Raw genomic sequence first — 27817 nt, forward strand, 5'->3', positions numbered from 1 at the left:
ATAGCCAGAGGTCTAGGAGTGTACTGAAGAGATGGTCTCAGGGTCTTATAATTAAAACTGGTGCCAGCCTTAAAGTGGGACAACCTTTAAGACTTCTCCCTACATCCGGTTTCATAATTTCCTTCATTTACCTACCTGGCTTCGAGTGGTCTGGGGGGACAATAGACTAATGTAAAGTCCTTTGTGACTGTGCTAAGGCAGCCCCTTTGAAATGCAAGTGTGGTTGGTGACAGTTCCTCCCCTCCTTTCCTGGCAAGCTGGTCCATCCTGATGACACTTAGTCCCCCTTTGCAACCTTTGCATCAATGTCTGGGATAAACACACGAAAGCCAACTAAACCTATTCATGTGACTCAGGATACATCTGGAGGCACCAAATGGTTAGGACAAGAAAATGCCAACTTTCTAAAAGGGACATTGTCAGTATTGTGACTTAAAAGCCAACTTTTCCATTAAAGGACATTTAAATATAATGTATTTTCTTGCTCCCAAGCAAACAGTACCATGTATGAATCTAATAAGGTAACACAATGTTATCCTATGGGAGAGGGAGGCCTTACAGTGTAAAAAACGAATTTAAGATGTGTCCACTGCCAGGGCATGCAAAACATAAAGATACATATCCAACTTTATAAATGCAATGCACCCTGCCCTATTGGCTGCTTAGAACCCATCCTGGGGGTACTCTATGGGCAGTTAGTAGGAAGGTTTAGGCCTGACAAATGGTTTCTTTTGACAACTCAAAATGGCAGTTTATAATTGCACACAGGCTGCAATGGCAGTCCTGAGACATGTTTAACAGGGTTACTTAAGTGGGTGTTACAATAAGTTATATTATGTTATGTTATTCGGGCTTATAAAGCGCCTGGTTACACTATACAGTGTGTCCGCGCGCTGCGGTGCACGTCGCTTTAGTGATCACAGAGACCTATCCAGGCGGGAATAGGTGAGTTTTCAGTTTCTTCCTAAACATGCCCTCAGGGGGTTCCAACCGAAGGCTCTCAGGGAGTTTGTTCCATAGTTGTGCCGTCAAAAAGCGGAAGGAGCGACCACCCATCCTAGCTCTCTTTACAGCCGGGACGCGTACCAGTCCCCTCCCCTCAGACCTCAGGCGGCGGGTAGGGGCGTAAGGGGTAAGGCGGTTCAACAAGTAAGCAGGCGAAGTACCCTGGATAATGCGATGACAGACACACAACGCTTTAAACCAGACTCGCTCCTGTATAGGTAGCCAGTGGAGAGAGGCAAGAGCCGGTTTAGAGGCAGTTCTCCTCGCGCATCAGGATCAAGTGGGCTGCTGCGTTCTGAACGCATTGGTGTCTCTTTATACACTTTCCGGTGGTACCTAGGTATAAGACATTCCCATAATCGAGACGAGATGTCACGAGGGCGTGAACTAGCGTCTTCCTAGCAGCAATAGGTAATATATCCAAGGTTTTACGGAGACTTTTAAGGATTCCGAAACAAGCTCCTGCGACCCGTCTGGAGTGATATTCAAAGGATAGGTGAGAGTCCATCCAAACCCCCAGGTTTTTGGCCTGGGCTCATGGCAGAGGGGTGGGGCCCAAGTTCTGTGGCCACCAGGCAGAGGACCATACGGATGGAGCTCTACCCACCACCAGTACCTCTGTCTTGTTACCGTTAAGTTTCAGACAGTTTTTGTCCATCCAAGAGGCTAATTCTTGCAGGCACGCCACCAGATTGGGAGCTGCCGACTAATGTTCCTGGGTCAGGGATACCACCAACTGGGTATCGTTGGCGTATGAGACGACTTTAATCCCAAAACCATCAGCGATCTCTGCTAAGGGAGTCACATAGAGATTAAACAAAGTAGGGCTCAAAATTGAGCCCTGGGGAACCCCCTGCTGCAATCCCATGACCCTAGAGTAGAATTCACCTGTCTCACCTGGAAGCTGCGGTTAGCTAGAAATGATATAAGCCAGTCTAAGGCCCTCCCAGACACACCTCCTTTCTTTAGATGGTGAACTAGAGTATGGTGAGCTACCGTGTCAAAGGCCGCACTAAGATCCAGCAGGATCAGGGCGGCCGTTTGACCAGCATCCGCATATTCGCCAAATGGTTTCAGTTGCCAGAAGAAGGGCCGACTCTGTTGAGTGGTGTGCTTGAAACACACTAGTAACATGTAATATACAGGTCCTGGGTATATGGGACTCTACTGGGTACTTATAAGTAAATTACATTTGCCAACTAGCTGTAAGCCGAATTTACTAGGTTTTAGCACTGGTTAGCAGCTGTGAGTCCCAAAGCCAACAAAACAAATTGCAGCAAATCAGGAGAGGAGAAGGCAAAAAGGCTAGGAGAAAAAAACACCAAGGATGTCAGGTCTAACATGACCCCCAGCTGATTGTGAAGAGAACTACCCACCCTAATCAGAATTCTCATCACTAAGGCTGAAGAACCTGGCAAGACCATCAGCATTGGCTTATTTAGTCCCATGACTGTGTTCCGCCATAGAGTCCATTCCCTGTAGTGAGAAACAATTTTGAATTCTCACCCCTCATCTGCATGAGACATCTGAGGAGCTTATGGTCTGTCTGAACCCCAAAATGAGTCCCAAACATGTATAGGCTCATCTCCGTGAGTGCCCAGCCTACAACAAAAGCTTCTCGCTCAATAGCACTGCACCGTCATTCCCTGGGTAGAATTGATGAAAGCTACAGGTTGGTCTAGGCACTCTTCATGTAACTGTGACAGCATAGCCAATATGCTAAACTCTGAACTCTCTCCACAATGAATTCCTTGAAGATGTCAGGGAACATGAGCACAGGTGCTATGGCCTCCTTGAGGATGTCAAAAGCTTCCTGGCAGACCACTGTCCAGATCACCTTCTTGAGCTGTTTCTTGGAAGCCAGCTCAAGAAGGGTTAATTAATGGTGCACTAGCCATTGGCAAACCTCCTGTAAAATATCCTGTTTAGCACAGGAAGTCTCTCCCTTCAGTTTGAGCTTCAGTGGGTTCCCATGCCAGGATAATCTCTAAGAGAGTGTGTACCTTGCTCCTGCCCACCAGGTATTCCGTATACACCATAGTTTGCTCCACTAAGTTGCACTTTTTTGATAATCAGCCCAGTCTGTTGCAAGACCTAACATAAAGACATAAATGATATGACTGGACATGTCAAGAATGATGTCATTTGTGAGTTTGTTAGCAGTGCATGGAGAGTGCACACATTATTTGCCAATTACAACCGCTGAATTTCTGCATTTTTTAAGTCAAAATGGTAACAATAGAACTGATAAATTCACCAACCTTTAATGTTATTTTAACTTTTGTTTTTTTCAGTGAATTTCTAAAGTTTTCTTTAAAACATAAACGTATCTGTTTATCACACCTAACTATAAAGTTACTTTAACCTTTGTTTCTTTCAGTGAATTTCTAGTTATTTTTAATGTAAATTATTTCATTCTTATGTGTATGTGTGATAGAATAACAAAATAATATATCCTGTGTGTGGACTATTTTGAAAGGGGTTTGCTTTTGTTTTGTAACTTAACAGGAAAAGATGCACGCTATGCAAACTTTTTCTAAAACATGATGTTTGAGTTTAAAACAGATTAATAAAAAACTTTGTATTCAGATTGTCTATATCCTCAGTTCTTCTGACTCTGACATTGAGACATTTCCCAGCAAGTTCACTTATATTGTAATAGCACACTTTTCATAGCTTTTGTATGTGTTTTACATTAAGGTTGTAACTATAATTCAGAAAGAGCATAATCAGATGTTTTAATATTCATAGTGTTAAGTTTCATTATATAAATCTATTGTTAAGTTTTTTTATACTTATTTGTATTGCCATTTTCATATTTCACACATTGTACATCATACATAATCTTCAAATAGTCATATCAGATTATGCATCCAGCAATGGTATTCAGCAACTGTATGCACCGCTGATTCGTAACCAGGAAGCATGAACAATGTATAGAGATATCATGTGGTTTATATCCTGTTGTCTCGGGTTCCATATATGGCATAGAAACTGGGGCGTAACACAGGCATGAACTAGGGGATGGGTATGGAAGAACGCATCCAGTCACACTAGTGAGGACATGCAGCGTTGTATGGACAAGTCACCTCTGACAGTCATGTTTGCCTATCCTAGTTGGTGCGTCCGAGAACTGCGGTAGTATACCTGATGCTAGAGCTTGTTATGAGCTTGCGCGGTCGGGGTCCCGAGAAATCAGTTGGGTAGGGTCTGTGACTGTGTGCGTTGGACTGACCAGGTAGATGAGTCGTCAGGTGGGTCCGCCCCCGGGGAGAGCTGCCTAAACTGGTACAATAGCAGGGCCCATTCCATTGATATAGGGTACTTGCGAGTCCCTTTCACCTCCTCCTCTCGTAACGTCTCCTCCTCCACCGCCGCCCATTTGTGCATAGCTCCCACCCACGCTGCCAACGGTGGACCGGTGGGGGAACGCCAATGCATGGCGATGCTGCGTTTGGCCAAGATCACCGCAAGGGAGAGGAAGCAAGTCTGCACCTTGTGCTGCTTACTTGCGCGGAAGATGCCTATGGCGCTGGCCTCCCAAGTGTTCATACAAGTTAGCCCAGTGAGGGTACCCAAAGCAGTGTGAATGTGGTGCCAGAAAATGTTAATGACGGAGCAACTCCAAAACATATGTCGGAAGTCTGCATTCCGCTCATGACATCTGGGGCATAGGAACTGAGTGTCAGGGTAGAATCATTGGAGGCATGCAGGTGTTAGATAGGCCCTGTGCAGGATGTATTATTGAATGTTTTTAAAGCGTGCGTTTCTAGAGACCTTCTTAGGGTACCTCAGAGCTCTCTCCCACTCCCCCTCATGGAGCACCCGCCCGATTTCCGCCTCCCAGGTGGCTCGTAGAGTCTCTAATGGCTTATTAGTCAGTTCCCGTATGGCTTTATAAAGCCATGTAGTTAGGTGGCGCCCTGCTCCCATGCTTAGAATCGTGTGGAGAACTGGATGCGTGGGTGGTTCCCCTTTGCTTAGGTCCTGATACGGTCGGTAGCTGTCTAGGAGTTGGCGGTGAAGCAGGAATTGTCCTGGGGGGAGATCGTACTCCTCCACCAGGCAATGGAACGGTCGTAGGTGCCCGTCCTCAAAGAGGGACTCTACCTCCGTTAAGCCACAGCTCGTCCGTGTGCAAAGCGTGCTATTTGTGTAGTAGTGTTCCCGTTTGGGCAATCCCGCCAAGGTAAGTAGAGGGGAGTACAACAGAGTCCCGGGGGACATGCGGTGTATCCGCAGCAGGCACCTATGTGCCACTGACACCTGTAGAGGGTGTGTGCGCTTTGGATGGGTGCCAGGAAGGAGCAGGCGACGGATCTCCGGAACCGATATCCGTCCCGTGACGGTATGAGTTTCTACATTGTGCCTGTCTGCCGTCCAATGAGACAGCCATTGCAGTTGTGCTGCCAAGAAGTAGGCCTCGAATGAGGGGGCTCCCAAGCCACCCTGCGTGGTGGGTAGCTGCAGTTTTGTCAGGGCTATTCTGTGTCTGGTGGACTCCCAAATGAGTGCACTGAGAAGGGAGTCTAGGTCCCGAAAAAAAGCTCTGGGCGGGATTACTGGCAGGTTGGTAAAGAAATACAGCAATCTTGGAACCATGATCATTTTGGCCAATGCCACTCTCCCAATTGGAGCCAATGGAAGACTCTTCCAAAATCCGACCATGGCCCTAATACTCACCAGTGCTCTGCCATGGTTACCCTCAAACATATCTGTGGGGGAGTGGTAAAGACGGATCCCAAGATATCGGGGGGCCTCCGCGCTCCAGGGCACTCGCTGAGTTCCTAGGCGAACCTCCTGCGGGGGAAGTTCCGGATGCAGCGGATATATCGTGGATTTATCCCAATTCACTCGTAGCCCCGAGGCCGCGGCAAATTCCGTCAAAGTTTCCCATAGGGGGGTCAGGTCATCCGCGATGTCCCGCACATAGATCAGCAAGTCATCAGCGTATAAGGAAACACTATGCACTGTGCCTGCTATCGGGATGCCCCAGCTCTCCCCTTCCCGACGGAGTCGTATGGCGAGAGGCTCCACCGCCAGAGCAAAAAGCAGAGGGGATAACGGGCAGCCCTGTCGCGTGCCCCTCTGAACCGCAAACTCCGTCGATATGCACCGGCCTAGGCGTACCCGTGAGGTCAGCCCGGTGTACAGTAGGCACGTATAAGCTAGGAGGGTGGGCCCAATGCCTACTCGCTGCAGCACCGAGAACAAAAACTGCCATGTGAGGGAATCGAAGGCCTTCTCGAGATCTAAGATGAGACAGGCCGCTCGAGGGTATATCCCCCGTACCTGATCCTGAATGTGGAAGACCCGACGTATGTTCTGGGACGTGCATCTGCCGGGTATAAATCCGCACTGATCCGGGTGGACCAGGGAACGTATGATTTGCACATATCTCTCCGCCAGTGTTTTCCCGAAGAGTTTGCAATCTGCGGACAACAGCGATTTTGGACGATAGGAGGCCATTTGCTGTGGGTCCCTATGTGGTTTCAGGAACGTCACAATTACGGATTCTCGCATGGATTTCGGCAGTTCTCCCTTCTTCAGCGCCGCCGCAAACACCTCTACCAATCGAGGGACTAGGTGCACTGAGAATGTCGTGTAATATTCGAGGGGGAACCCATCCAGTCCCGGAGCCTTATTTCAGGCCAGGGCATGCAGGGCTCGTGCCACCTCCGTCGAGGCTATTACGGCATCTAACGCCTCCTTCTCCGTCCTCGTGATCGTTGGGATAGGTAGAGGATCGAGAAATCGATCTACTATAGTTTGCGGGGTAGAGGCGGGGTCGCTATATGTCTCAGCATAGTAGTCGCGGAAGGCCCAAAGAATCCCCGCCTGGGAACGCACTAACACTCCCCCAGGGTCAAGTATCTCGGTGATGGGTTTGACTTCCGTGTCCTGCCTGGCAGACCACTGTCCAGATCACCTTCTTGAGCTGTTTCTTGGAAGCCAGCTCAGTGAAGGGTACATTAATGGTGCACTAGCCATTGGCAAACCTCCTGTAAAATATCCTGTTTAGCACAGGAAGTCTCTCCCTTCAGTTTGAGCTTCAGTGGGATCCCATGCCAGGATAATCTCTAAGAGAGTGTGTACCTTGCTCCTGCCCACCAGGTATTCCGTATACACCATAGTTTGCTCCACTAAGTTGCACTTTTTTGATAATCAGCCCAGTCTGTTGCAAGACCTAACATAAAGACATAAATGATATGACTGGACATGTCAAGAATGATGTCATATGTGAGTTTGTTAGCAGTGCATGGAGAGTGCACACATTATTTGCCAATTACAACCGCTGAATTTCTGCATTTTTTAAGTCAAAATGGTAACGATAGAACTGATAAATTCACCAACCTTTAATGTTATTTTAACTTTTGTTTTTTTCAGTGAATTTCTAAAGTTTTCTTTAAAACATAAACGCATCTGTTTATCACGCCTAACTATAAAGTTACTTTAACCTTTGTTTCTTTCAGTGAATTTCTAGTTATTTTTAATGTAAATTATTTCATTCTTATGTGTATGTGTGATAGAATAACAAAATAATATATCCTGTGTGTGGACTATTTTGAAAGGGGTTTGCTTTTGTTTTGTAACTTAACAGGAAAAGATGCACGCTATGCAAACTTTTTCTAAAACATGATGTTTGAGTTTAAAACAGATTAATAAAAAACTTTGTATTCAGATTGTCTATACCCTCAGTTCTTCTGACTTTGACATTGAGACATTTCCCAGCAAGTTCACTTATATTGTAATAGCACACTTTTCATAGCTTTTGTATGTGTTTTACATTAAGGTTGTAACTATAATTCAGAAAGAGCATAATCAGATGTTTTAATATTCATAGTGTTAAGTTTCATTATATAAATCTATTGTTAAGTTTTTTTATACTTATTTTTATTGCCATTTTCATATTTCACACATTGTACATCATACATAATCTTCAAATAGTCATATCAGATTATGCATCCAGCAATGGTATTCAGCAACTGTATGCACCGCTGATTCGTAACCAGGAAGCATGAACAATGTATAGAGATATCATGTGGTTTATATCCTGTTGTCTCGGGTTCCATATATGGAATAGAAACTGGGGCGTAACACAGGCATGAACTAGGGGATGGGTATGGAAGAACGCATCCAGTAACACTAGTGAGGATATGCAGTGTTGTATGGACAAGACACCTCTGACAGTCATGTTTGCCTATCCTAGTTGGTGCGTCCGAGAACTGCGGTAGTATACCTGATGCTAGAGCTTGTTATGAGCTTGCGCGGTCGGGGTCCCGAGAAATCAGTTGGGGAGGGTCTGTGACTGTGTGCGTTGGACTGACCAGGTAGATGAGTCGTCAGGTGGGTCCGCCCCCGGGGAGAGCTGCCTAAACTGGTACAAGAGCAGGGCCCATTCCATTGATATAGGGTACTTGCGAGTCCCTTTCACCTCCTCCTCCCGTAACGTCTCCTCCTCCACCGCCGCCCATTTGTGCATAGCTCCCACCCACGCTGCCAACGGTGGACCGGTGGGGGAACGCCAATGCATGGCGATGCTGCGTTTGGCCAAGATCACCGCAAGGGAGAGGAAGCAAGTCTGCACCTTGTGCTGCTTACTTGCGCGGAAGATGCCTATGGCGCTGGCCTCCCAAGTGTTCATACAAGTTAGCCCAGTGAGGGTACCCAAAGCAGTGTGAATGTGGTGCCAGAAAATGTTAATGACGGAGCAACTCCAAAACATATGTCGGAAGTCTGCATTCCGCTCATGACATCTGGGGCATAGGAACTGAGTGTCAGAGTAGAATCATTGGAGGCATGCAGGTGTTAGATAGGCCCTGTGCAGGATGTAATATTGAATGTTTTTAAAGCGTGCGTTTCTAGAGACCTTCTTAGGGTACCTCAGAGCTCTCTCCCACTCCCCCTCATGGAGCACCCGCCCGATTTCCGCCTCCCAGGTGGCTCGTAGGGTCTCTAATGGCTTATTAGTCAGTTCCCGTATGGCTTTATAAAGCCATGTAGTTAGGTGGCGCCCTGCTCTCATGCTTAGAATCGTGTGGAGAACTGGATGCGTGGGTGGTTCCCCTTTGCTTAGGTCCTGATACGGTCGGTAGCTGTCTAGGAGTTGGCGGTGAAGCAGGAATTGTCCTGGGGGGAGATCGTACTCCTCCACCAGGCAATGGAACGGTCGTAGGTGCCCGTCCTCAACGAGGGACTCTACCTCCGTTAAGCCACAGCTCGTCCATGTGCAAAGCGTGCTATTTGTGTAGTAGTGTTCCCGTTTGGGCAATCCCGCCAAGGTAAGTAGAGGGGAGTACAACAGAGTCCCGGGGGACATGCGGTGTATCCGCAGCATGCACCTACGTGCCACTGACACCTGTAGAGGGTGTGTGCGCTTTGGATGGGTGCCAGGAAGGAGCAGGCGACGGATCTCCGGAACCGATATCCGTCCCGTGATGGTATGAGTTTCTACATTGTGCCTGTCTGCCGTCCAATGAGACAGCCATTGCAGTTGTGCTGCCAAGAAGTAGGCCTTGAACGAGGGGGCTCCCACGCCACCCTGCGTGGTGGGTAGCTGCCGTTTTGTCAGGGCTATTCTGTGTCTGGCGGACCCCCAAATGAGTGCACTGAGAAGGGAGTCTAGGTCCCGAAAAAAAGCTCTGGGCGGGATTACTGGCAGGTTGGTAAAGAAATACAGCAATCTTGGAACCATGATCATTTTGGCCAATGCCACTCTCCCAATTGGAGCCAATGGAAGACTCTTCCAAAATCCGACCATGGCCCTAATACTCGCCAGTGCCCTGCCATGGTTACCCTCAAACATATCTGTGGGGGAGTGGTAAAGACGGATCCCAAGATATCGGGGGGCCTCCGCGCTCCAGGGCACTCGCTGAGTTCCTAGGCGAACCTCCTGCGGAGGCAGTTCCGGATGCAGCGGATATATCGTGGATTTATCCCAATTCACTCGTAGCCCCGAGGCCGCGGCAAATTCCGTCAAAGTTTCCCATAGGGGGGTCAGGTCATCCGCGATGTCCCGCACATAGATCAGCAAGTCATCAGCGTATAAGGAAACACTATGCACTGTGCCTGCTATCGGGATGCCCCAGCTCTCCCCTTCCGGGAGTCGTATGGCGAGAGGCTCCACCGCCAGAGCAAAAAGCAGAGGGGATAACGGGCAGCCCTGTCGCGTGCCCCTCTGAACCGCAAACTCCGTCGATATGCACCGGCCTAGGCGTACCCGTGAGGTCAGCCCGGTGTACAGTAGGCGCGTATAAGCTAGGAGGCTGGGCCCAATGCCCACTCGCTGCAGCACCGAGAACAAAAACTGCCATGTGAGGGAATCGAAGGCCTTCTCGAGATCTAAGATGAGACAGGCCGCTCGAGGGTATATCCCCCGTACCTGATCCTGAATGTGGAAGACCCGACGTATGTTCTGGGACGTGCATCTGCCGGGTATAAATCCGCACTGATCCGGGTGGACCAGGGAACGTATGATTTGCACATATCTCTCCGCCAGTGTCTTCCCGAAGAGTTTGCAATCTGCGGACAACAGCGATTTTGGACGATAGGAGGCCATTTGCTGTGGGTCCCTATGTGGTTTCAGGAACGTCACAATTACGGATTCTCGCATGGATTTCGGCAGTTCTCCCTTCTTCAGCGCCGCCGCAAACACCTCCACCAATCGAGGGACTAGGTGCACTGAGAATGTCGTGTAATATTCGAGGGGGAACCCATCCAGTCCCGAAGCCTTATTTCGGGCCACCTCCGTCGAGGCTATTACGGCATCTAACGCCTCCTTCTCCGTCCTCGTGATCGTTGGGATAGGTAGAGGATCGAGAAATCGATCTACTATAGTTTGCGGGGTAGAGGCGGGGTCGCTATATGTCTCAGCATAGTAGTCGCGGAAGGCCCCAAGAATCCCCGCCTGGGAATGCACTAACACTCCCCCAGGGTCAAGTATCTCGGTGATGGGTTTGACTTCCGTGTCCTGCCTGGCCAGCCACGCCAGTAGAGTGCCCGTCTTGTCTCTCTCTCTATGCATCCGTGTAGCGCATGATCGGAAGTTGTACTTTCGTAAGTCCACGGAGGCAGCTTGGTAGGCAGTTTTTGCCTCGGCTATACGCCGTGTCTCCTCTCCGGACGTAACGTCCCGTTTGGTGAAGGTCGCCAAGCGATGCTCCTCAGTGGTGAGGGCCTGTTCTAGTGCGCGCTTGACTCCCGTTATTTGCTTCAAGCACTCTCCCCGGGCAACCACCTTAAACGCATCCCGCTCCACTACCCTGGATGATGCTGTACCCGAGTTGCGTGTGAAATAGTCTTGGATGCTACTCTCCTGATCGTGCCGAAAGATCTGGTCCGATAGGCAGTCCCGCGGTAAGCGCCATGTGGGAACCGGCGGGTGTGGGGGCCGCCAATGTAACTGGAGAATGTGAGCATCATGATCGGAGACGATCCTGCCCAGGTAGTCCTTGTGGGCAATCCTGGGCAATATAGCCGTCGAGCATAAGAAACGGTCAAGACGGACGCGCAAATTGTGTGGGATGGAGTGAAAGGAATACAAGCGGACCAGGGGGTGGCGCATTCGCCAAGCATCGGTGAGCGACCAGTGTGTAATCCAAGCCCGGAATCTGTCAGCTTGCTTATGCGCCGGAGAATGCGGGGGAGGCGGGTGCGAACGGTCCAGGTTCACGTCGAGTGTGCAGTTATAGTCTCCTCCCAGGACCCATGGTATGGAAGCAAATGGGGCAAGGACCCCTGTGAGATGGTCCCAAAGTTTTTCCTGTTCTACATTTGGGGCATAAATGCTACCGAGAAGCACTACCTGCCCGTCCAATAGACCCTCCAGCAGCGCATATCTACCGTCTTTGTCGACCACCCTCCGAAGCTCCTGGAAGGCAGTTCCCGGCCACACCCAGATCAACGCCCCTCGTGCATACGCCGAATAGGTTGTGGTGCATATGAGACCCCTCCATTTCGACTGCAGTTTCCCGACCTCTTTCGCAATGAGATGCGTCTCTTGTAAAAAGACTATCGGGGCGTCGTGACGCTTTGCATAGGAGTACACCGCATATCGTTTGCGCGGAGTGTGGAGCCCCCTAACATTCAGGGTGAGGATGGTAACATCAGTGTGTGGCGTATGAGGTGTCATGTTTTTGTACCTATGCGCCATGCGCGGGGACTACGCCTATCGGGGTGTGCAAAACACGGTCGCTCTAGCTGGCTAAGGGTGTCTGTATCCTCCGACGCTGTGTAAGCATGAGTAGGAGGTGGCTGGATCCGTATCATTCCATATGGGGGGTGGGAAAAGTGTTGAACTGGGGCAGACAACAGAACAAACGGGGTCGGGGAACAATAAATCTATTGTTAAGTTAGTGATTATATTTTGTTTTAATCTACTGTTTAAAGTTCTTCGATATGTCATTAGTTATGATTTAATCTGTAATAAGAGTGTCATTAAAATATGGTACTAATATTCATTTATTACATTTTTTTTTAAAGGTGGTGACCCATGAGACGCCACAGGGGGATGTACTTACTGGTTGACTCTTGTGAACCTCTTGTGAGATCGTACATTTAGGGATAAGTTAAGAACACTGTTTTCCTGTAATTGTGAACTAAGTAACAGATTAGAGATATTGATTCTATTAGTAAAATTTATTATAATTTGTTACATTGAATACATAAAGCAACAATGTTTTTACGATCTCGCAAGACGCTCACTGGAGTTGAACACACACTCCCCTACATGGTCTCTGAATGGGCTGTGCTTCCTTTTCAGGTCTCAGGATCTACTTGCGAGATTGTGCATTTCAAATTAGGTTGAGAACAGTGCTTTCTTGTAATTCTGAACAAATTAAGACATTAGAAATGCTGTTTAGCTTGGAAACATATATTATGAATTATTCCATGACATATATAAAGCAATAATATCTTACAATATTTTGAGATGCCTGCAGGAGTCTTGCGAGAAGCCTGGGAGAAGAACTACACCCTAAGGCAGGATTGTAATTGGTTCATATGGATGTCTTTATTTAGAAAACAAATATTCCATCTTTTGTGCTTTATTTCCATAGTGGAGATTAGTGAGGGTAGAAATAACTGGCTTTGTCTCCTTTTTTGTTTTCCCTACCAACACATAAATGTCTTCCAGATTCTGATGAGCAGCCAGGGGCAGCTACACCAGCTGAGCCAGCTCAGCCCCCAAGGAATCCTTGGAATGGCAGTTATTTGAAATGAGGACAGGTGACAAAAACATTTCTACAAAGAATGTCATCTGTAAAATTTAGAAAAAAGGAGTTCAGCCAAGGGAGCCAAAATAAATAGTATGAGTATGAGCACCACAGGCATGTGGACGCACCTCAGATCTATGAATCCACAAAGGCTTGCTCAGGCAGAATTGGCTCAGGGCTTTCATATCATTTGCTCTGGGAGATACTATGCCTGTGTAAGTAGTAAGTGCAGTAGCAGACAATAACCTTGCTTACCTGAATAAAGTACTATTTTGTTGCTTGTGTAAGGAGATAATGTTTTCATCAGAGACAAGCAGGTCTGCCAAGGAGAAGCTTATTGAATATCAATAAACATCCCCCTAGGAAGTAGTTTTAAGTTTTAACAGTGTTTTTCTAAATCGTTCTCCTTTTTGTGTAGTTGGTGTTTGTTTCACACTTCGGGTTTTTTCCTACCTTATTGAAAAAGTTTTAAAATACAATTTAAAAATACTGTTAGAAAACAGACTCTCGCAAGAACCCGAAAAGCCCACCATAATCAGCAGCTCTTCAAGCTTGCAGAAGCTTATTAATGATCCTCACAACACTCTTGCTGGATTTAAGCACAATTTGAAAATTACCCAAGAAAAACCTCCACCTGTTTAACTAGTAACTGTACCATACAAACCTAACTTATTTTTCTAACTGCCAAAACTCTACCAATTGCGTTTATATTTTAGACTCCCTGCCTTTTTTCTCTCCTCTTGTATGTCCATATTACTTCTGAAGCTTACTCATTCTGCTGAGCACTCCTCTTGTGACTGACATCTTCATACTGCATACTGCACCATGGTTTGCCCCTTGATTTTGGGGTACAGCTTCAGCCACTGGGCTATAGAATATGTCATTGATTGTGGTATTGACAAGAATCCAAACTTGGACATCACATGGATTGCCCATGGAGGTATGAAGTGACAACAATTGTTACTGAAGGTTGAGAGCATTTTGGATTGTGAGCACACAGACCTGATGATAGTTCACTATGGTAGCAATGTCCTAGCCAGAATCACAGGGGTTGCACTTGAAATCCAAAAAAAGTCTCTCTTTTCTCTCAGTGCCTTTGTATATTCTAATAAATGCCAAAGGAAAAAATGGCAGTGGTCCAAAGATTTTTGTCCTGAGATTTACAAGTTCCGGAAGCATGTTAATTAAGTCTGGGCAGTGAACTCTGCTCTGCTAGCGGAGTTTGAGGAGATTGCTGAATTCCGCATTACGCCGAGCTCACGGAGTTCCAAAGCACTCTGGTCCGCCACCTTGCTAGTGTCCGTCAACGTCAAGTTGGCAAGCGGGGAAAATCCATCTCCCAGCAAGATTTTTCCTCATTTGCGATTGTCAACATCAAGTTGGCGAGTGCGAGCATGGAAAATCAACCTCCTGGTGAGATTTCTCAACACAGGCGGTCGGATTCCTCATTGCGAGTGGTCACATATGTTCACAACCTGTTGAGAAACCATCCCCTCACATTGAGAAATCTGCCGCTCAAATAAAAGTCTACTCGAACGGCAGACAGGAATCAGCACAGCATGGTGCTGTTTGCGATGATTGCATAGTGCAGACAAGCACCCGGCACTGAAAATCACTGTAAACAGCATTTATCCAATGCACTCCACTGCTTGCAGAGCTCCGAGTAGCACGGTGGAGTTTTTTTGCAGTTCGCGGAGTTCTCCGCAGCAGATCTCCAAAACTCTGCCCAGGCTTAATGTTAATAAAACTATTTCTGCATTTCTTCGTGACAATGCCATGGGCCCTAGATATAATAACAACATCTGGTTTGATATACCAGATGCGTATAGGCTAGATAGAGTGCACTTGGATGCTGAAGGGAACAGGATCTTCCCTGGAATGCATCGAGTTTTATGTGTAAATGAACAGTACATACTATAAACACAAAGTGTCTTGTTAGAGCCACCCTATTGCAACAATATGTGATTCTTTCATGTTATAACTCCCTTTTTTGTATTCTTACCCTCTTCGAGAGTCTTGCGAGAGTGGAAGCACCCAAATGCCTGATTCAACACCTATATTTGTCCGACTCTTGTAAGATGCTTGCCAGCCTAAACATTTAACCAATATTAAATAAATACTAGCTTTATATCGTAGGGTGTGTGCATTAGACAAGCCTCTGCACTGAAACCTCTTTCCTGAGAAAGATTTTCTGTAACCCCATACTTGTTTTTTCATTTTTCATTTGTCATCTCCCCAAGAGTCTTACAAGATCTTAAAATGTTTGGAGGGTAATTTGACATTTTCCTTTATTACACTACATACACCTTATGGTCCTCATTATTAGGGTGTGGGGAGAAAATAGCCTTTCCAATGATACTTTTTCATTGTATGACAGGAGTACATAGTAGGGTGTGAGGGGGGACTGGGCTCTTTACTGACACCTCTCAGACAAACAACTGTATATAGTAGGGTGTGGAGAGTTACTGGTCTCTCTTCTGAGACCTCTCCCCAAGGTGACCAATGTGCAGAATGGGATATATGGAGAGATTGGCCTCTCTGCTGACTCCTCTCCTCAGGGTGACCATAGTGCATAATAAGGTGTGGGAGGACTGGCCTCTGTTTTGAGATTTCTCTCTCAGATGATCATTGATCATAGTAAGGTGTGTGAAGAGGCTATCTTCTCTGCTAAGACCCCGCTCTTGGATGGCGGGTCTGCATAGTAGCAAGTGGGGAGGGACTGGCCTGTCCTTTCAGATGTTTCTGTCACATGACAACTGTGCATAGTCGGGTGTGTGAAGGGACTGGTTCTCTAATAAGACCTCTCTATAATGATGAGTGCATAAAATAAGGTGAGGTGAGAGACTTCTCTATCTGCTAAAGCCTCTGCCAGGGATGACAGAAGTGCATAGTAGGGTGTAGAGGGGACTAGCGTCCCCGCAGAGACCTTTTTCTGGGATGATGACTGTGCGTAGTAAAGTGTGTGGAGAGACTGACCTCTCCTTTGAGAATTCTGTCTCAAATGAAGGGTGAGCATACAGTTTATGGAGAGACTGCCTCTCTGATGAGACCTCTGTCTTGAATGACTGATGTTTATATTACAGAGTGGGGGGAGTGAATTGCCAACTGTGCTCATACCACTCCAGACAGTGACGGGTATGCATAGTAGGGTTTGAGGATGAACTGACCTTTCTTCAGACAGTCTTGTCTTGGATGACGGGTTCACATTGTAGGGTACGTGGAATAAATGGCAGATATGCTGAAACCTCTCTCTTGGATGATGGGTGTGCATAGTAGGTCAAGAGGAGGGCTTACCACTCTGCTCACACCTCTCGTCAGGGTGACAGATGTACAACTAGGGTGTGGTGGGGAAATGACCTCTATGCTGAGAAGTCAGCCTTGAGGACAAGCATGGAGAGTAGGGTATGGAGAGAGACTGCCCTGTCAGCTCAGATCTCTCCAAAGTAACACATGTGTAGTAGACTTTGGTTGGGCCACTCTCTCTCTGCTGCTACCTTTTTGGTGATAAATGTGCATAGTAAGGTATACAAATAGAGTAATCTCTCTGCAGAGAACTATGTCCTGGGTGATTGGCATGGATAGTTCAGTGTGGAAAGACACTCACCTCTCCCTCAGACATGTCCCCATGGATACAGGCATGCAAAGTAGGTGTTACCAGGAACAGACATCTCTGCTGAAACCTCTCTCCAAAGTGTCAAGCATATAAAGTAAAATGTGCAAAAGAACCTACCTCTTCACTAGCACATCTTTATCAGCTCATAGCAGTGCTTCTGTGACAAAACCTCTCCCTTATATGAGAGATCTCTATACTACAATGTGGACAAAGCAGTGATCTCTCTACTGAGACCTCACTGTTGCCAGACAACTCACCATAGTCAGACATTCAAATAATTGCCTTCTCCATTCACAATTCTCTGTAGCATAAAAGATTTGCATAGTACCGTAGACATACATATAGATGCAGGAGCAATTTTGTACTTCCTAAAGATAGAACTACCAGTGTTAGTCAACTTTCCTATACTGTAATAATATTCAAATCTATAGCAGCTATTAAGCAAACAACCCAGTAGCAACTTTACACATTTTTATCACAAAAACTCAGTTTAACAACATTACAAAACTACAACATTTACATTAAAAAATAATATCAACATCTATACAACAAACATAACAATCAACGTTACTAATGTATAAAGTCTTCATCACATTATGAAGAGTAGCCCTATGTAGTTGTCACACCTCAATCTGGCAGAGTCTTTGGTATGGCAGTTTTTTGTCTTGAGTCCAGCTAACGAAAAGTCTCAGCAAAGTTGTTTTTTTCACACTTTTGGAAGTGTTGAGTTCAAGATCCGAAATAAAGCTGAAATCGCTCTCCCCAAATCAATGGGCCATCAGCGATCACTGCTAGATTATGTAATTGTACTAGTGCCTCTGTATCATCACTGATAGTGGCGTAATAATTAAAGTTTAACAAATTATCCTTGCTATACACCTGAAGCCACAGCCATCGCCCTTTATCATCCTTAATAACATACTGTATTTGTCAGTCTACTGTACTGGCCAGGACCATTGCTTCCCCCCTCAAGGAAGCCCCTGCTGATGCACATAATGAATGAGAGTATCTCTTCTGAATGAAGAACTTAGGAAAATTATCTTTCAGGTGAGTCTCTTGAAGAAACTTCACTTCAGGCTTGAATGTTGACAACCAACTCAACATGAAGCATTTTTTACGCTTAATTAAAGTCCTGTTGGAATTACATGAAATAATCTTAACTTTTGTGTCATGGGATGCACCAATGCATAATCGAGAATGTATGCCTAATAACTGCCACCATTTGATACACCTATGGTTGCCATCTTAATGAGTATAACTAAACGGAACTTTACGAAGTAAGAAAACCTTGGTAACCTAGCTGCTCGTTTTTACTGCTTGTGACATTGTGTGTTGCCCCATCCCCCAGCCAATCCAAGAGAGGTATTCCTAACGTCTTCACCATCTGCCCTAGCCACGGTCTCAGTGACCCTCTACCCCCAGGCTGATAGGTGACAGGATGCCTTGATCTTACTAAAAGAATGATCCTAGTGGAAAAACTGAAGTCTCCTCTTTCCTTAAGTTCACTGACTGGGGGCACTCCATTTTCCCCCTCTTTTTTCCCTTCTCCCCTATGTTTTTTCCCCAAATGGATCTACAAGTCTAGGCATATCTAGAGGATGAACCACATACCCTCATCATGCCCTCAACAGATGGCTTGAGCCATAACAAGCCAAGGCCCTCCTGACCCTGTGACCTTTTTCTTCTATATTTGAGAAAAAGAAGAGTAGTAGCTCGACAAATTGACAAAGTAGAAGAAAGACAGTGCTGTGTGCAAGGTATCTAGACCGACACGACAAGATGCTCAGATATTTTAGCAGAGTAATATAATGATTTGGTGACACACAAAAAGGGCTAAGAACAAAGTGCAGAGTGCTAAGTGCAAAAAAGCTTCATGTCAGTATGAGAAAAAAATTGATGCAAATCACTAAGCTAATTAGTGAGGGAAAGTAGCCAATTAAACATTCACAATGCCCAGCACCCACATATTTCTTTAGTTTAGAACATTCTAGACAACATTTTGTACCTTTTCTACGATAACACATAAGTAACATTGACCCTTAAACAATATTTTCTGTTTGGATTGCTCAACTATTAAAGCCTGTTCTCCAGCTATTTTAAATTCACCAATCATCCCTAGAAAGTCTCTCCATTGATGTGCTGCCACCGTAGACATGTCTGAGGAAACCCAGACTGGTGTTTAATCAGGCAACTGGAATAACTTCTTTTGGATTGCTTTGGTAAGAATATCTTCCTTGATTGGATAATCTGCAAAGTTGACAATCTTCTTTTGGGTACACTGTGTACTGGATGTATGCTGAGTGGGGATCCTGTGAGCCTGCATAATGGTAAGATCCTTTCCTTTCAGATATCTGTCTCAGGCGATGGGTGTGCATTGTATGGTGTCTGATGGACATGCCTCTCCTTTCAGATATTTCTCTCAGATGACGGGTATGCATATTAGGGTGTGTGGATGGATTGGCCTCTCCTTCCAGATCTCTCTCTGAGATTGTGGGTGTGCGTGTGAAGAGCCTTAACTCTACTCACAATTCTTCTCATACCAATGGCTGTAAATAGTAGACTCTAATAAGCATCATCCCCAGTAAGACTCCTTCCTACAGTAACAAGTGTACATACCAGTAAATTCAAATAAAAAAATACGTATTCCTTTCTACTTTGTAGTCTTGTGAGTTTGGAAATATTTTTTCTATATAAGAAATAACTCATCATAGGATTTATCTCTTACTCATTTTTTCTAAACAAAAGAACCACAATATGCATTCCAACTAGTAGAGTGCATTGAGAACTCATTTACTCCTTTTTTATTTACGATCATGCGCGAGTCATGCGAGATCGAAGAAAATAGTTAAAAACAATATATTTTTATTTTCTTCACAGTAGATATCCCTTAGACACATCCTCTCCTAGGGCCATATGTAGGTAGCCTAATACCGGTCGGTAACGGCCGATTTTCAGTAAAAATCCCGTTACCGACCGGTATTCAGGCTTTTGGTATGTAGGGGGGACATTTCAGGATTCGGTAATTTACCGAATCGGTAAAATTACCGATTCGGTAATTTTACCGATTCGGTAAATACCGAATCCTGAAATGAGATGTAGGGGGAGTGTGTGGGTGTTGTGTGGATTCGTTATTTACCACCAACTAAAAGTTGGTGGTAAATGACGAATGGCCTAGAAAAAGCATTTTTTGGCACTTAGAAGTGTGCAATGTGGCAGACATACATGCCCTTAGGGCATGTATGTGTGCCACATGTGCACACATGCAGGGATCAGGGGTGCAACAGGGTGTCACTGTGATACCCTGCCACCCTTGATTGTGCTCCCCCCATTACCGAATCGGTATTTACCGATTCGGTAATGGTAACTGGCTTCCCATTGATTCCTATGGGCCTCGGTATTTATGAAGTGGTAAATGTTAGGCTACCTACATAAGGCCCCAAATGTGAGCAATAGAATACCTTTCTGATGCCCCCTTATATAGTTTGTTTACTACATTTCAACCACACCTCTGTTTTTTCACAGTAAACAGTGTTGGTGCCCAATTAATTTTGAAAATTAAAACAGCAAGCCAAACAGAGTGCTCACAGGACTTGTGGGAGCCTTTCGCTTCTGCAAGAGAATAAAGGCTTATGGGAAAAATGGGCCTCTTGACCAAACACAGGGCTCCATTTTTGATTTTGATTTTTGATTTTGAGTTCATGTTAGACTCTCGTGAGCCCAACAGGCAAAACATACCATCATTTTTTACATTTAGGCCATCATTATGATGTCATTCAGAAAGCAACTGAGTCCTCAATCACAGCTCCAAAGGGGAACACTGCAGAGGGCACACACAAGCCCGCGCTGAGTTGCTTCAGCCACCACCACAGGAAATGAGCACCCTGCCCCACTTCTCACCCACTGATAGGGCACCAATCGAGGATCCGGGACTTCTACGTCCCTCAATCCTCAAGGGCCTCTTTTACCACCACTGGCCACAGAATCTAGCCAACACCTTCTGCTACATGGGGGTGCTGCTTCTGAATCTTAGGACCCCCTGTACCTTCAGATATTTCCACTGGTGGGGCCCCCTCTTCCTGAGCATTCTAGGGGCCCGCTACTGCCTCCTCAAGGCCCCAGCTGGACCATTCCAGCTACAAAACTCACAGTGGCAGCCTCTTGGTGTCACAGGCTAATGAGAGCCTGTGCAGCCATGCATCATCTTGGAGTAGCAGTCACCGACCCCACCAATTGCTTACCGGACATAACAGACTTTCCAGGGCTGTCCAATTGCTGAAATGAGTCTCTGGGATGTCCCAGGCTCCACCACCAGCTTCTGGGCCCCTCCAGTTTCAAATTCCTGCAGGAGACGTGTCTCCACAGGTAAGACATGCCAGAGTTCTGGTTTACACGACCAGCTCCATGTCCGTCCTAGCCACAGTCTCCAACAAAACAAAATTCATGTCAGTGATATTTCTACATCACGATATCTGTCTGCCGTGATATTTAATTTCCAATGCTTCTGTCTTGTGCTATTTTTAAATCAATATTGTGTCCAAATACAGCACAGAAATCCTCCATCTCAGCCATGATTCTGTTGTCCAACATTTTGGATGTGACAGAGGTATTTGCCAATCCAAAGGGCATTGCCCTGAATTTGAACTGGCCCTTTGTGTTAGAAAATGCAGAATTCTTTCTAGCCCCCTTAGTCAAGGCAATCTGCCAGTATTTAGACATCTAGTCAAAGGTACTAAGGAACTTGGCAACTCCTAGCCTGTCAATGAGCTCATCAGCTTGGGGTATTGAGTGAGCATTAGTTGGTATAACTTAATTGAGCCCACTATAATCCACGTAGAACATGAGTTCTTTAGTGGCCCCAGGTGAGGTGGCTTTGGGAACCAATACCCCAGGGCTGGACACGGGACTACTGGAGTGCTCAATCACCACTAATTAAAACATTTTGTAGACTTCCTCCTTAAATGGAGTCCTCACATTGTCTGACAACCAGTGAATTTTATTTCTCAAAGGTATACTGTCTCCATTATCAATGTCATGGGAGCACAAGTATGTAAGCCCAGGGGTGAGGGAGAAGAAGGAGGCACACTGCCCCAAAAACTAGTGACACACTGTCTTTGCTTTGAGGCCAGAGGATGACACTCTCCACTGAGCATCTTGCTTCTTGGAGGAAAAAAGGTCAGGGAGACTCTTCCCATGAAGATCAGGGACAAGACTGATTTGCATATGGCTAGGTCCAAACAGGGGGTGGCATGGTGAGCATAAAAAAAGATTGATTAAACCCAAATCTTTTTGACTGTGGGTGTATGTTTGCATTGTTCAGCTTAACGCTTTTGCTGCTAGGCCTTTGCCCTCCCCTGTGCTAAACCTTTTTTAGGCTATTTGGGTTAGTTCGCACTAAGGCCCCTGTAACTTTTTGACCACATAAGGTATCTATGCCAAATTTGCATCCTTTTCTTCCAACACCATGGGTATTCTAAAGGTACCCAGGATTTGTGTATTCACACCACGAGATGCAGAACCGAATAGATAGCAGCGCGGGGCTGGGATCACTGAAGACTGTGTGACTACAAGACCACCTCTCCTCTCTGCATCTGTCAGAGGCGTGTAGTCCCCCAGATTTTGGTCGAACACTTTAAATTGAGAACGCCTCCCCTACGAAAACTATATCCATATGGCGATTGCATGATATTCAAATAATTTTTTAATTGTATTTTTGCGTTTGATTATTTCAGGGAGGGACATCACATTTACTTGTGCCCTGATGAAAGCCGTGGACCTATAGGGCCGTACACTGGCTGAAACGTGTTGGCATATATAGGGTAATTGGATCATTGTATCCTGGAAATACCCTATCAACTCTTTTTAATAACTAGTATGACTCCATATTGAAGAGATACCTGGAGTAGATGGTGTTTTTTCCATCTTTAACCCCCCTGGCCTTCTCTCACAAGAGCTCCCTGGAAAACGGTTGAGCCCACCCTGGCCTTTAGGAGTCAGGGTGACCCGATGATGAACCATGTCACTACTGGCGTGTGTGAGGGGAATTTAACAAAGAGATTTTGCTCCCATAAGTGGTAGTAGCAAGTCACCCCCCTCATATTGAGAATCAAGCCTACTCATTATACTTTATTACCTTTGGTCCGGGTGGATATTTTTTGATTATGGACCCAGAAATTAGCCGAAATACAGCTAAATTTGTTTTAGGGGGAAACATTGGGAAAAGTGCTGCAAATGAAAGCGTCTGTTTTTTTCCCCCAGCAAATGGTATCAACAAAGGGTGTGTGGGGCTGAAATCACCATTTTCCCAGGTTTTAGGGACTAACAGACTTTGGTCAGAAAACCAACATTTTGTACACAGTTTTTGGCATTTTACTGGGATACAGCCTATTTTTGCTATTTTCTGTGCTTTTAACCTTCTTCCAGTTAATAGTAGAAATGGGTATGAAAGCAATAATGTATCCTGGAAAGCTGTACAGTTTTGAAAAGTAGATAACATTTAAAAATCAGCAAGGGGTCATTTGTGTAGATCCTTCAAGGTTTCTTTATAGAAACTAACAGTTGAATATAGGTAAAATTGAAAATGAGTTGAAAAAAACATCCATTTGTGCCAATGTTTTCACCTGTAACTTCTTCTAATTCTGACAACTCTTTGAAATCAATATACCGTTACATTTTCTGGACCGTTATGGTTGTGTGGATATATAGGACTTGTCGGTTCACCAAGAACCCGACGAACCCAGAGCCAATAACTGAGCAAAGTCTTGCAATGTTTTTTTATTATGTACCTGGCATAAAGCAATTAATTTGGAAAAATGTATACAGGGAAAAATTGGTATGAAAGACACCTATGTATTTCTGAAATTGGAACAAAATATAGAGTTTAGAAACAGTAGCTATTTGCACATTTCCGAAAATGTGAGTACCCATACTAGCATGAGAATTGACTTCTTTTTTACACATTGTCTTTGATTTAGAAGGCAGAACTCCATCGAAAGTCAATAGGTAATAACAGTTGCTCTACAATTATGTGTCACCCCACGTCTCCCGATAAATATGGTACCTCACTGGTGTGGGTAGGTCTAGTGCCAGTGACAGGAAATGGCTCAAAACGCAACATGGACACACTTTATTTTCACACTGAAAACTGACCCTTGTTCTGCAAAGTGACTAGCTTTGAACCCTACCTCTGCTGCACCTAGGGATATCTAGCAAACCTATACATTTTTGAAAACTAGACACCCAGGGAAATTCAGGATGGGGTGGCTTGTCTTGCTCTCACCAGGTTGTTGACAGCAAACCTCAAACTTTGAAAAAAAACATTTTCTTCATATTTCTAGGGTGGAAGCTTCTGGAATCTGTGTGGATCCACAAAATTCCACGCACCCTGCATTCCCCAAAGTCTTCTGAGAAAAATGGTACCTCACTTGTGTGGGTAGGCCTAGTGCCAGCGACAGGAAACGGCCCAAAATGCAACATGGCCACACCACATTTTCACAGTGAAAACTGTCGCTTTTTTTGCAAAGTGCCTAGCTGTAGATTTTGAACCCTAACTCTGCCAGCACCTAGGGAAACCTAGCATATCAATACACTTTTTGAAACTAGACACCCAGGAAAATCCATGATGGGGTAACCTGTCTGGCTGTCCCCAGGTTCTGTTACCTAGAATCCCTTACAAACCTTAAACTTTGTCATAAAAAACACATTTTCTTCACATTTCTGTGGTGGAAAGTTCTGGAACCTGCGTGGATCCACAAAATGTTACCCACCCCACATTCCCCAAAGTCTTCCAAGAAAAATGGTACCTTACTTGTGTGAGTAGGACTAGTGCCCGCGACAGCAAACGGCCCAAAACGCAACGTGGACACACAACATTTTCACAGTGAAAACTAACCCTTTTTTTTCATTGTTCCTCCACGTATTTTTTGAACCCTAGCTCAGCCGGCACCTAGGAAAACCTATCAAACCGATATATTTTTGAAAACTAGACATCCAAGTAATCCAGGATGGGGTGACTTGTCTGGTTCTCACCAGGTTCTGTTACTGAGAATCCCTTGCAAATCTCAAACTCTGTCAAAAATGAACACATTTACCTCACATTTCTGTGGTGGAAATTTCTGGAATCTGTGTGTAAGTAAGTAAGTAAGTAAGTAATTTTTATTAGCATAGTTACTTAAAACCATTGCTGTGCAAAGTTGATTAAGAACAGGTATAATAAAAATACAAAAATACAGTTCTATATAAAAACAGAGTAAAATTGCGCGCTTCATGTTAGTAGGGTTGTTTCTTCTTTCTCGGTTTCCTCATGAGTTCGTATGGTCAACAATGTCAGTCGGCAAGCAGTGTTAAGTCGATGATACAGGGACCGTTATGGATTAATTTTTGGCATCTTTTTTTCCACTGCCTTCATAAATTTTACAAAGCTGCAATTCATGCGAGGATCGTGGGAAGAAAAGCAAACAAGAACTGCCTTGCTACGTGTGCGGATCCCTTGCTGATTGAAGTGGTGTTTCAACAAGTGTTTTCGTTCGTCACGTAGTTTCTCACAAGAGCAGATCAAGTGCAGCATATCCTCTTGCCCCAAACCACATATCCGACAAAGCGGATCAGCTTTTGTTTTGATCCATATTGGAAGATTTTGAATGCAGGGGAGCAGGCGCAGCCTGTACTTTAAAAAACACATTTTGCTGGATTTAGAATATCCCTCGCCAAAATAGTACTGTGGTGTCTTCTTTGAATACGAATTTAGGATCATCCAGCCATGCGTTCTTTTGGAAAGGGCTGCCTTGTCTTGAACCCATGATAGCTGTTTGATCGATTTTTTGACCAGTTTTTTGAAGGTTGTGTGGTTTGCTGGGGTGTCCCAGAGCTCCTCTAATCCAGTGTTCTTCAGGCTTTCCCGTAGGAACTTGGCTGCTGCCGAGGACGGGTGTTGGGCTAACTCCATCCACAAATGTTCATTTAATGTTCCTTGTATCGATTTCCTCACTTTGTCCCAGGCTATCATGAAGGCTCCCTGCCTTGCCAGGATCTGTTGGTCAATGCCAAATTCAAGCCTAATTTGAGCTGGTGAAGTTTGCTTGGGCAAGCTGAAGATGATTCTGTAGGCAGCTGTTATTGCATTATCAAGGGTCTTGGCGTCTCTTCCTCTAAGCACCTCGCTCCCGTAGGTGATCGTTGGGAGAAGTTTAGCGTGAATTACCTGCGTCAAGGGCAGGAAAGACGGGCCAGAAAGTTTGTTGTTTAGAGATTTTAGCGAAATTGCCAAAGATATCCCTTTCCCTCGAATGCTCGTTCTTTGGGCGGAAAACTGCCCTCCGTTATCAATCTTCACTCCTAGATATTTATATATTGGCATGTCACTGATTCTTATTTTATCCCAGTACCATGATGTTGATTTGTTTCTTTTCTTGCTGATGGTCATAGTCTGGGTTTTCTCCTGGTTTATTGTAAGCTCATTTTTTCTTGAATAGCATTGTGTTGCATTCAGGAGGTGCTGAAGTCCTACCTTGGTGTAGCTTATAAGGACGATATCGTCAGCATAAAGTAGGCAAGGTAGTTGCAGTCCTCCTAATTTGGGGGCGTGGGAGTTGCAGCCATTTAAGATGGGGACAAGGTCACTTAGGAACAGATTAAATAGGATGGGGGCAAGGACGCAGCCTTGTTTCAGGCCCTTGTTGGTTGGTATGCGCCTGGACAGGACGGATCCATCCCCCACCTTTATCTGTACCCAGGTCTCTGTATGGAGGTTGATTAGCAGGTTCAAAAGGGGTCTGGGTATCCCCCAATCATTTAGTTTAGACCATAAGAGATTCCGGTTTATATGGTCAAAGGCGGCCTTGTAGTCAATGAAGCAGAAGATGTTCGTCATTGTCCCTACTGCTTTGGCAAAGCCAGTCTGGTTTGCTGGGATTAAGGATCTCTCTGTTGCCCAGGCCGTCAGCTCTTCTATAGGATGCCTGCAAAATATTTTGCCTCATTGTCAATTAAAGCCACCAGTCGATAGTTTTGAGGGGAAGCCTTGTCTCCTGCCTTGTGAATTGGGGAGATAATTGAGCCCTTCCAGGAGCTTGACAGGATGTTATAGTGTCTTATCTCCAGAAAAAGCGGTTCCAGGGCCGCTGCCCAGCCTGCCACGTCTTGTTTGTAGAGAATTGGCGGGATTCCATTCGGCCCTGGTGCTCCCTCTCTTCTTCCCTTCTTGATTAAACGCTGGATGGTGTTTTGTAAGTTCAGCAGATTCTCTCTATCATTTTGAAACTGACCTTCTGTGTAATTTGTGTTATTGCTCATTAGAGATTTTTGGGGGTCAAACTCATGGTCCTGGTTATGTCCCGCAGCCTGGTGAAAATGGTTGCCAAGATAGCTTGCCCATTTGTCCTCTGAGATGTTAGATGAGACCCCATGGTGCATGGGTCTTATAAATGAGTTTATTGATTTCCAGAACCTTGCCCCGTCATTCTGTTTGATGTCAGAGTGTAGTCTCGCCCATAGGTTGTCCTCAGCGGATTTGTTTGCTTCCCATTTTGATTTTTTCAGTGTTAATTTTAATTTCCGTAGTTGGTCACGCTTTGCTAGGTTCATAGGATTCTGTTGAAGTTCTCTCATTGTGCGATAGATTATGGTTTTTATGCCTCTGATTTTTCCTTTATGTTCTCGGGAGAATTTGCTCGTTCTTTCATTGCTTGATTGTGGTTGTATTTTAGGTCTTGTAGCGTACATGGACATAGTATTTGTGAAATGTTCCCAATTTGTGATTTCGCAGTGTCCAGTGCAATTCCCAAAATGCTGTTTTGCTCTTTCCACTAAGGCTCCGTCTATTAGTGCTGAATACTTAATTTTTTTGAAGTTGATGGTTTGGGTTAACTCTTTTGGTTCTTTCGAGAGTTCAAAATTGGGTTTTGCAATCTTAAAGATGGTTTCTTGGGGGCAGTGATCGCTGTCTCCACTACGACCTATCTGATATGATTTTAAAAACTGAAATAATGGTAAT

At 45.3% G+C, this 27817-nt stretch overlaps 1 protein-coding gene across 1 annotated transcript in view; it reads left to right on the forward strand.

Moving 5' to 3' along the window:
- Positions 1 to 27817, forward strand: part of LOC146830331 (pentraxin fusion protein-like) — a 337598-nt gene that overhangs the window by 137075 nt on the left and 172706 nt on the right. The gene's annotated exons all lie outside the window — the stretch shown is intronic.

Source organism: Triturus cristatus, chromosome 5_1 (genome assembly GCF_964204655.1).
Source record: "Triturus cristatus chromosome 5_1, aTriCri1.1, whole genome shotgun sequence".
Taxonomy (NCBI): domain Eukaryota; kingdom Metazoa; phylum Chordata; class Amphibia; order Caudata; family Salamandridae; genus Triturus; species Triturus cristatus.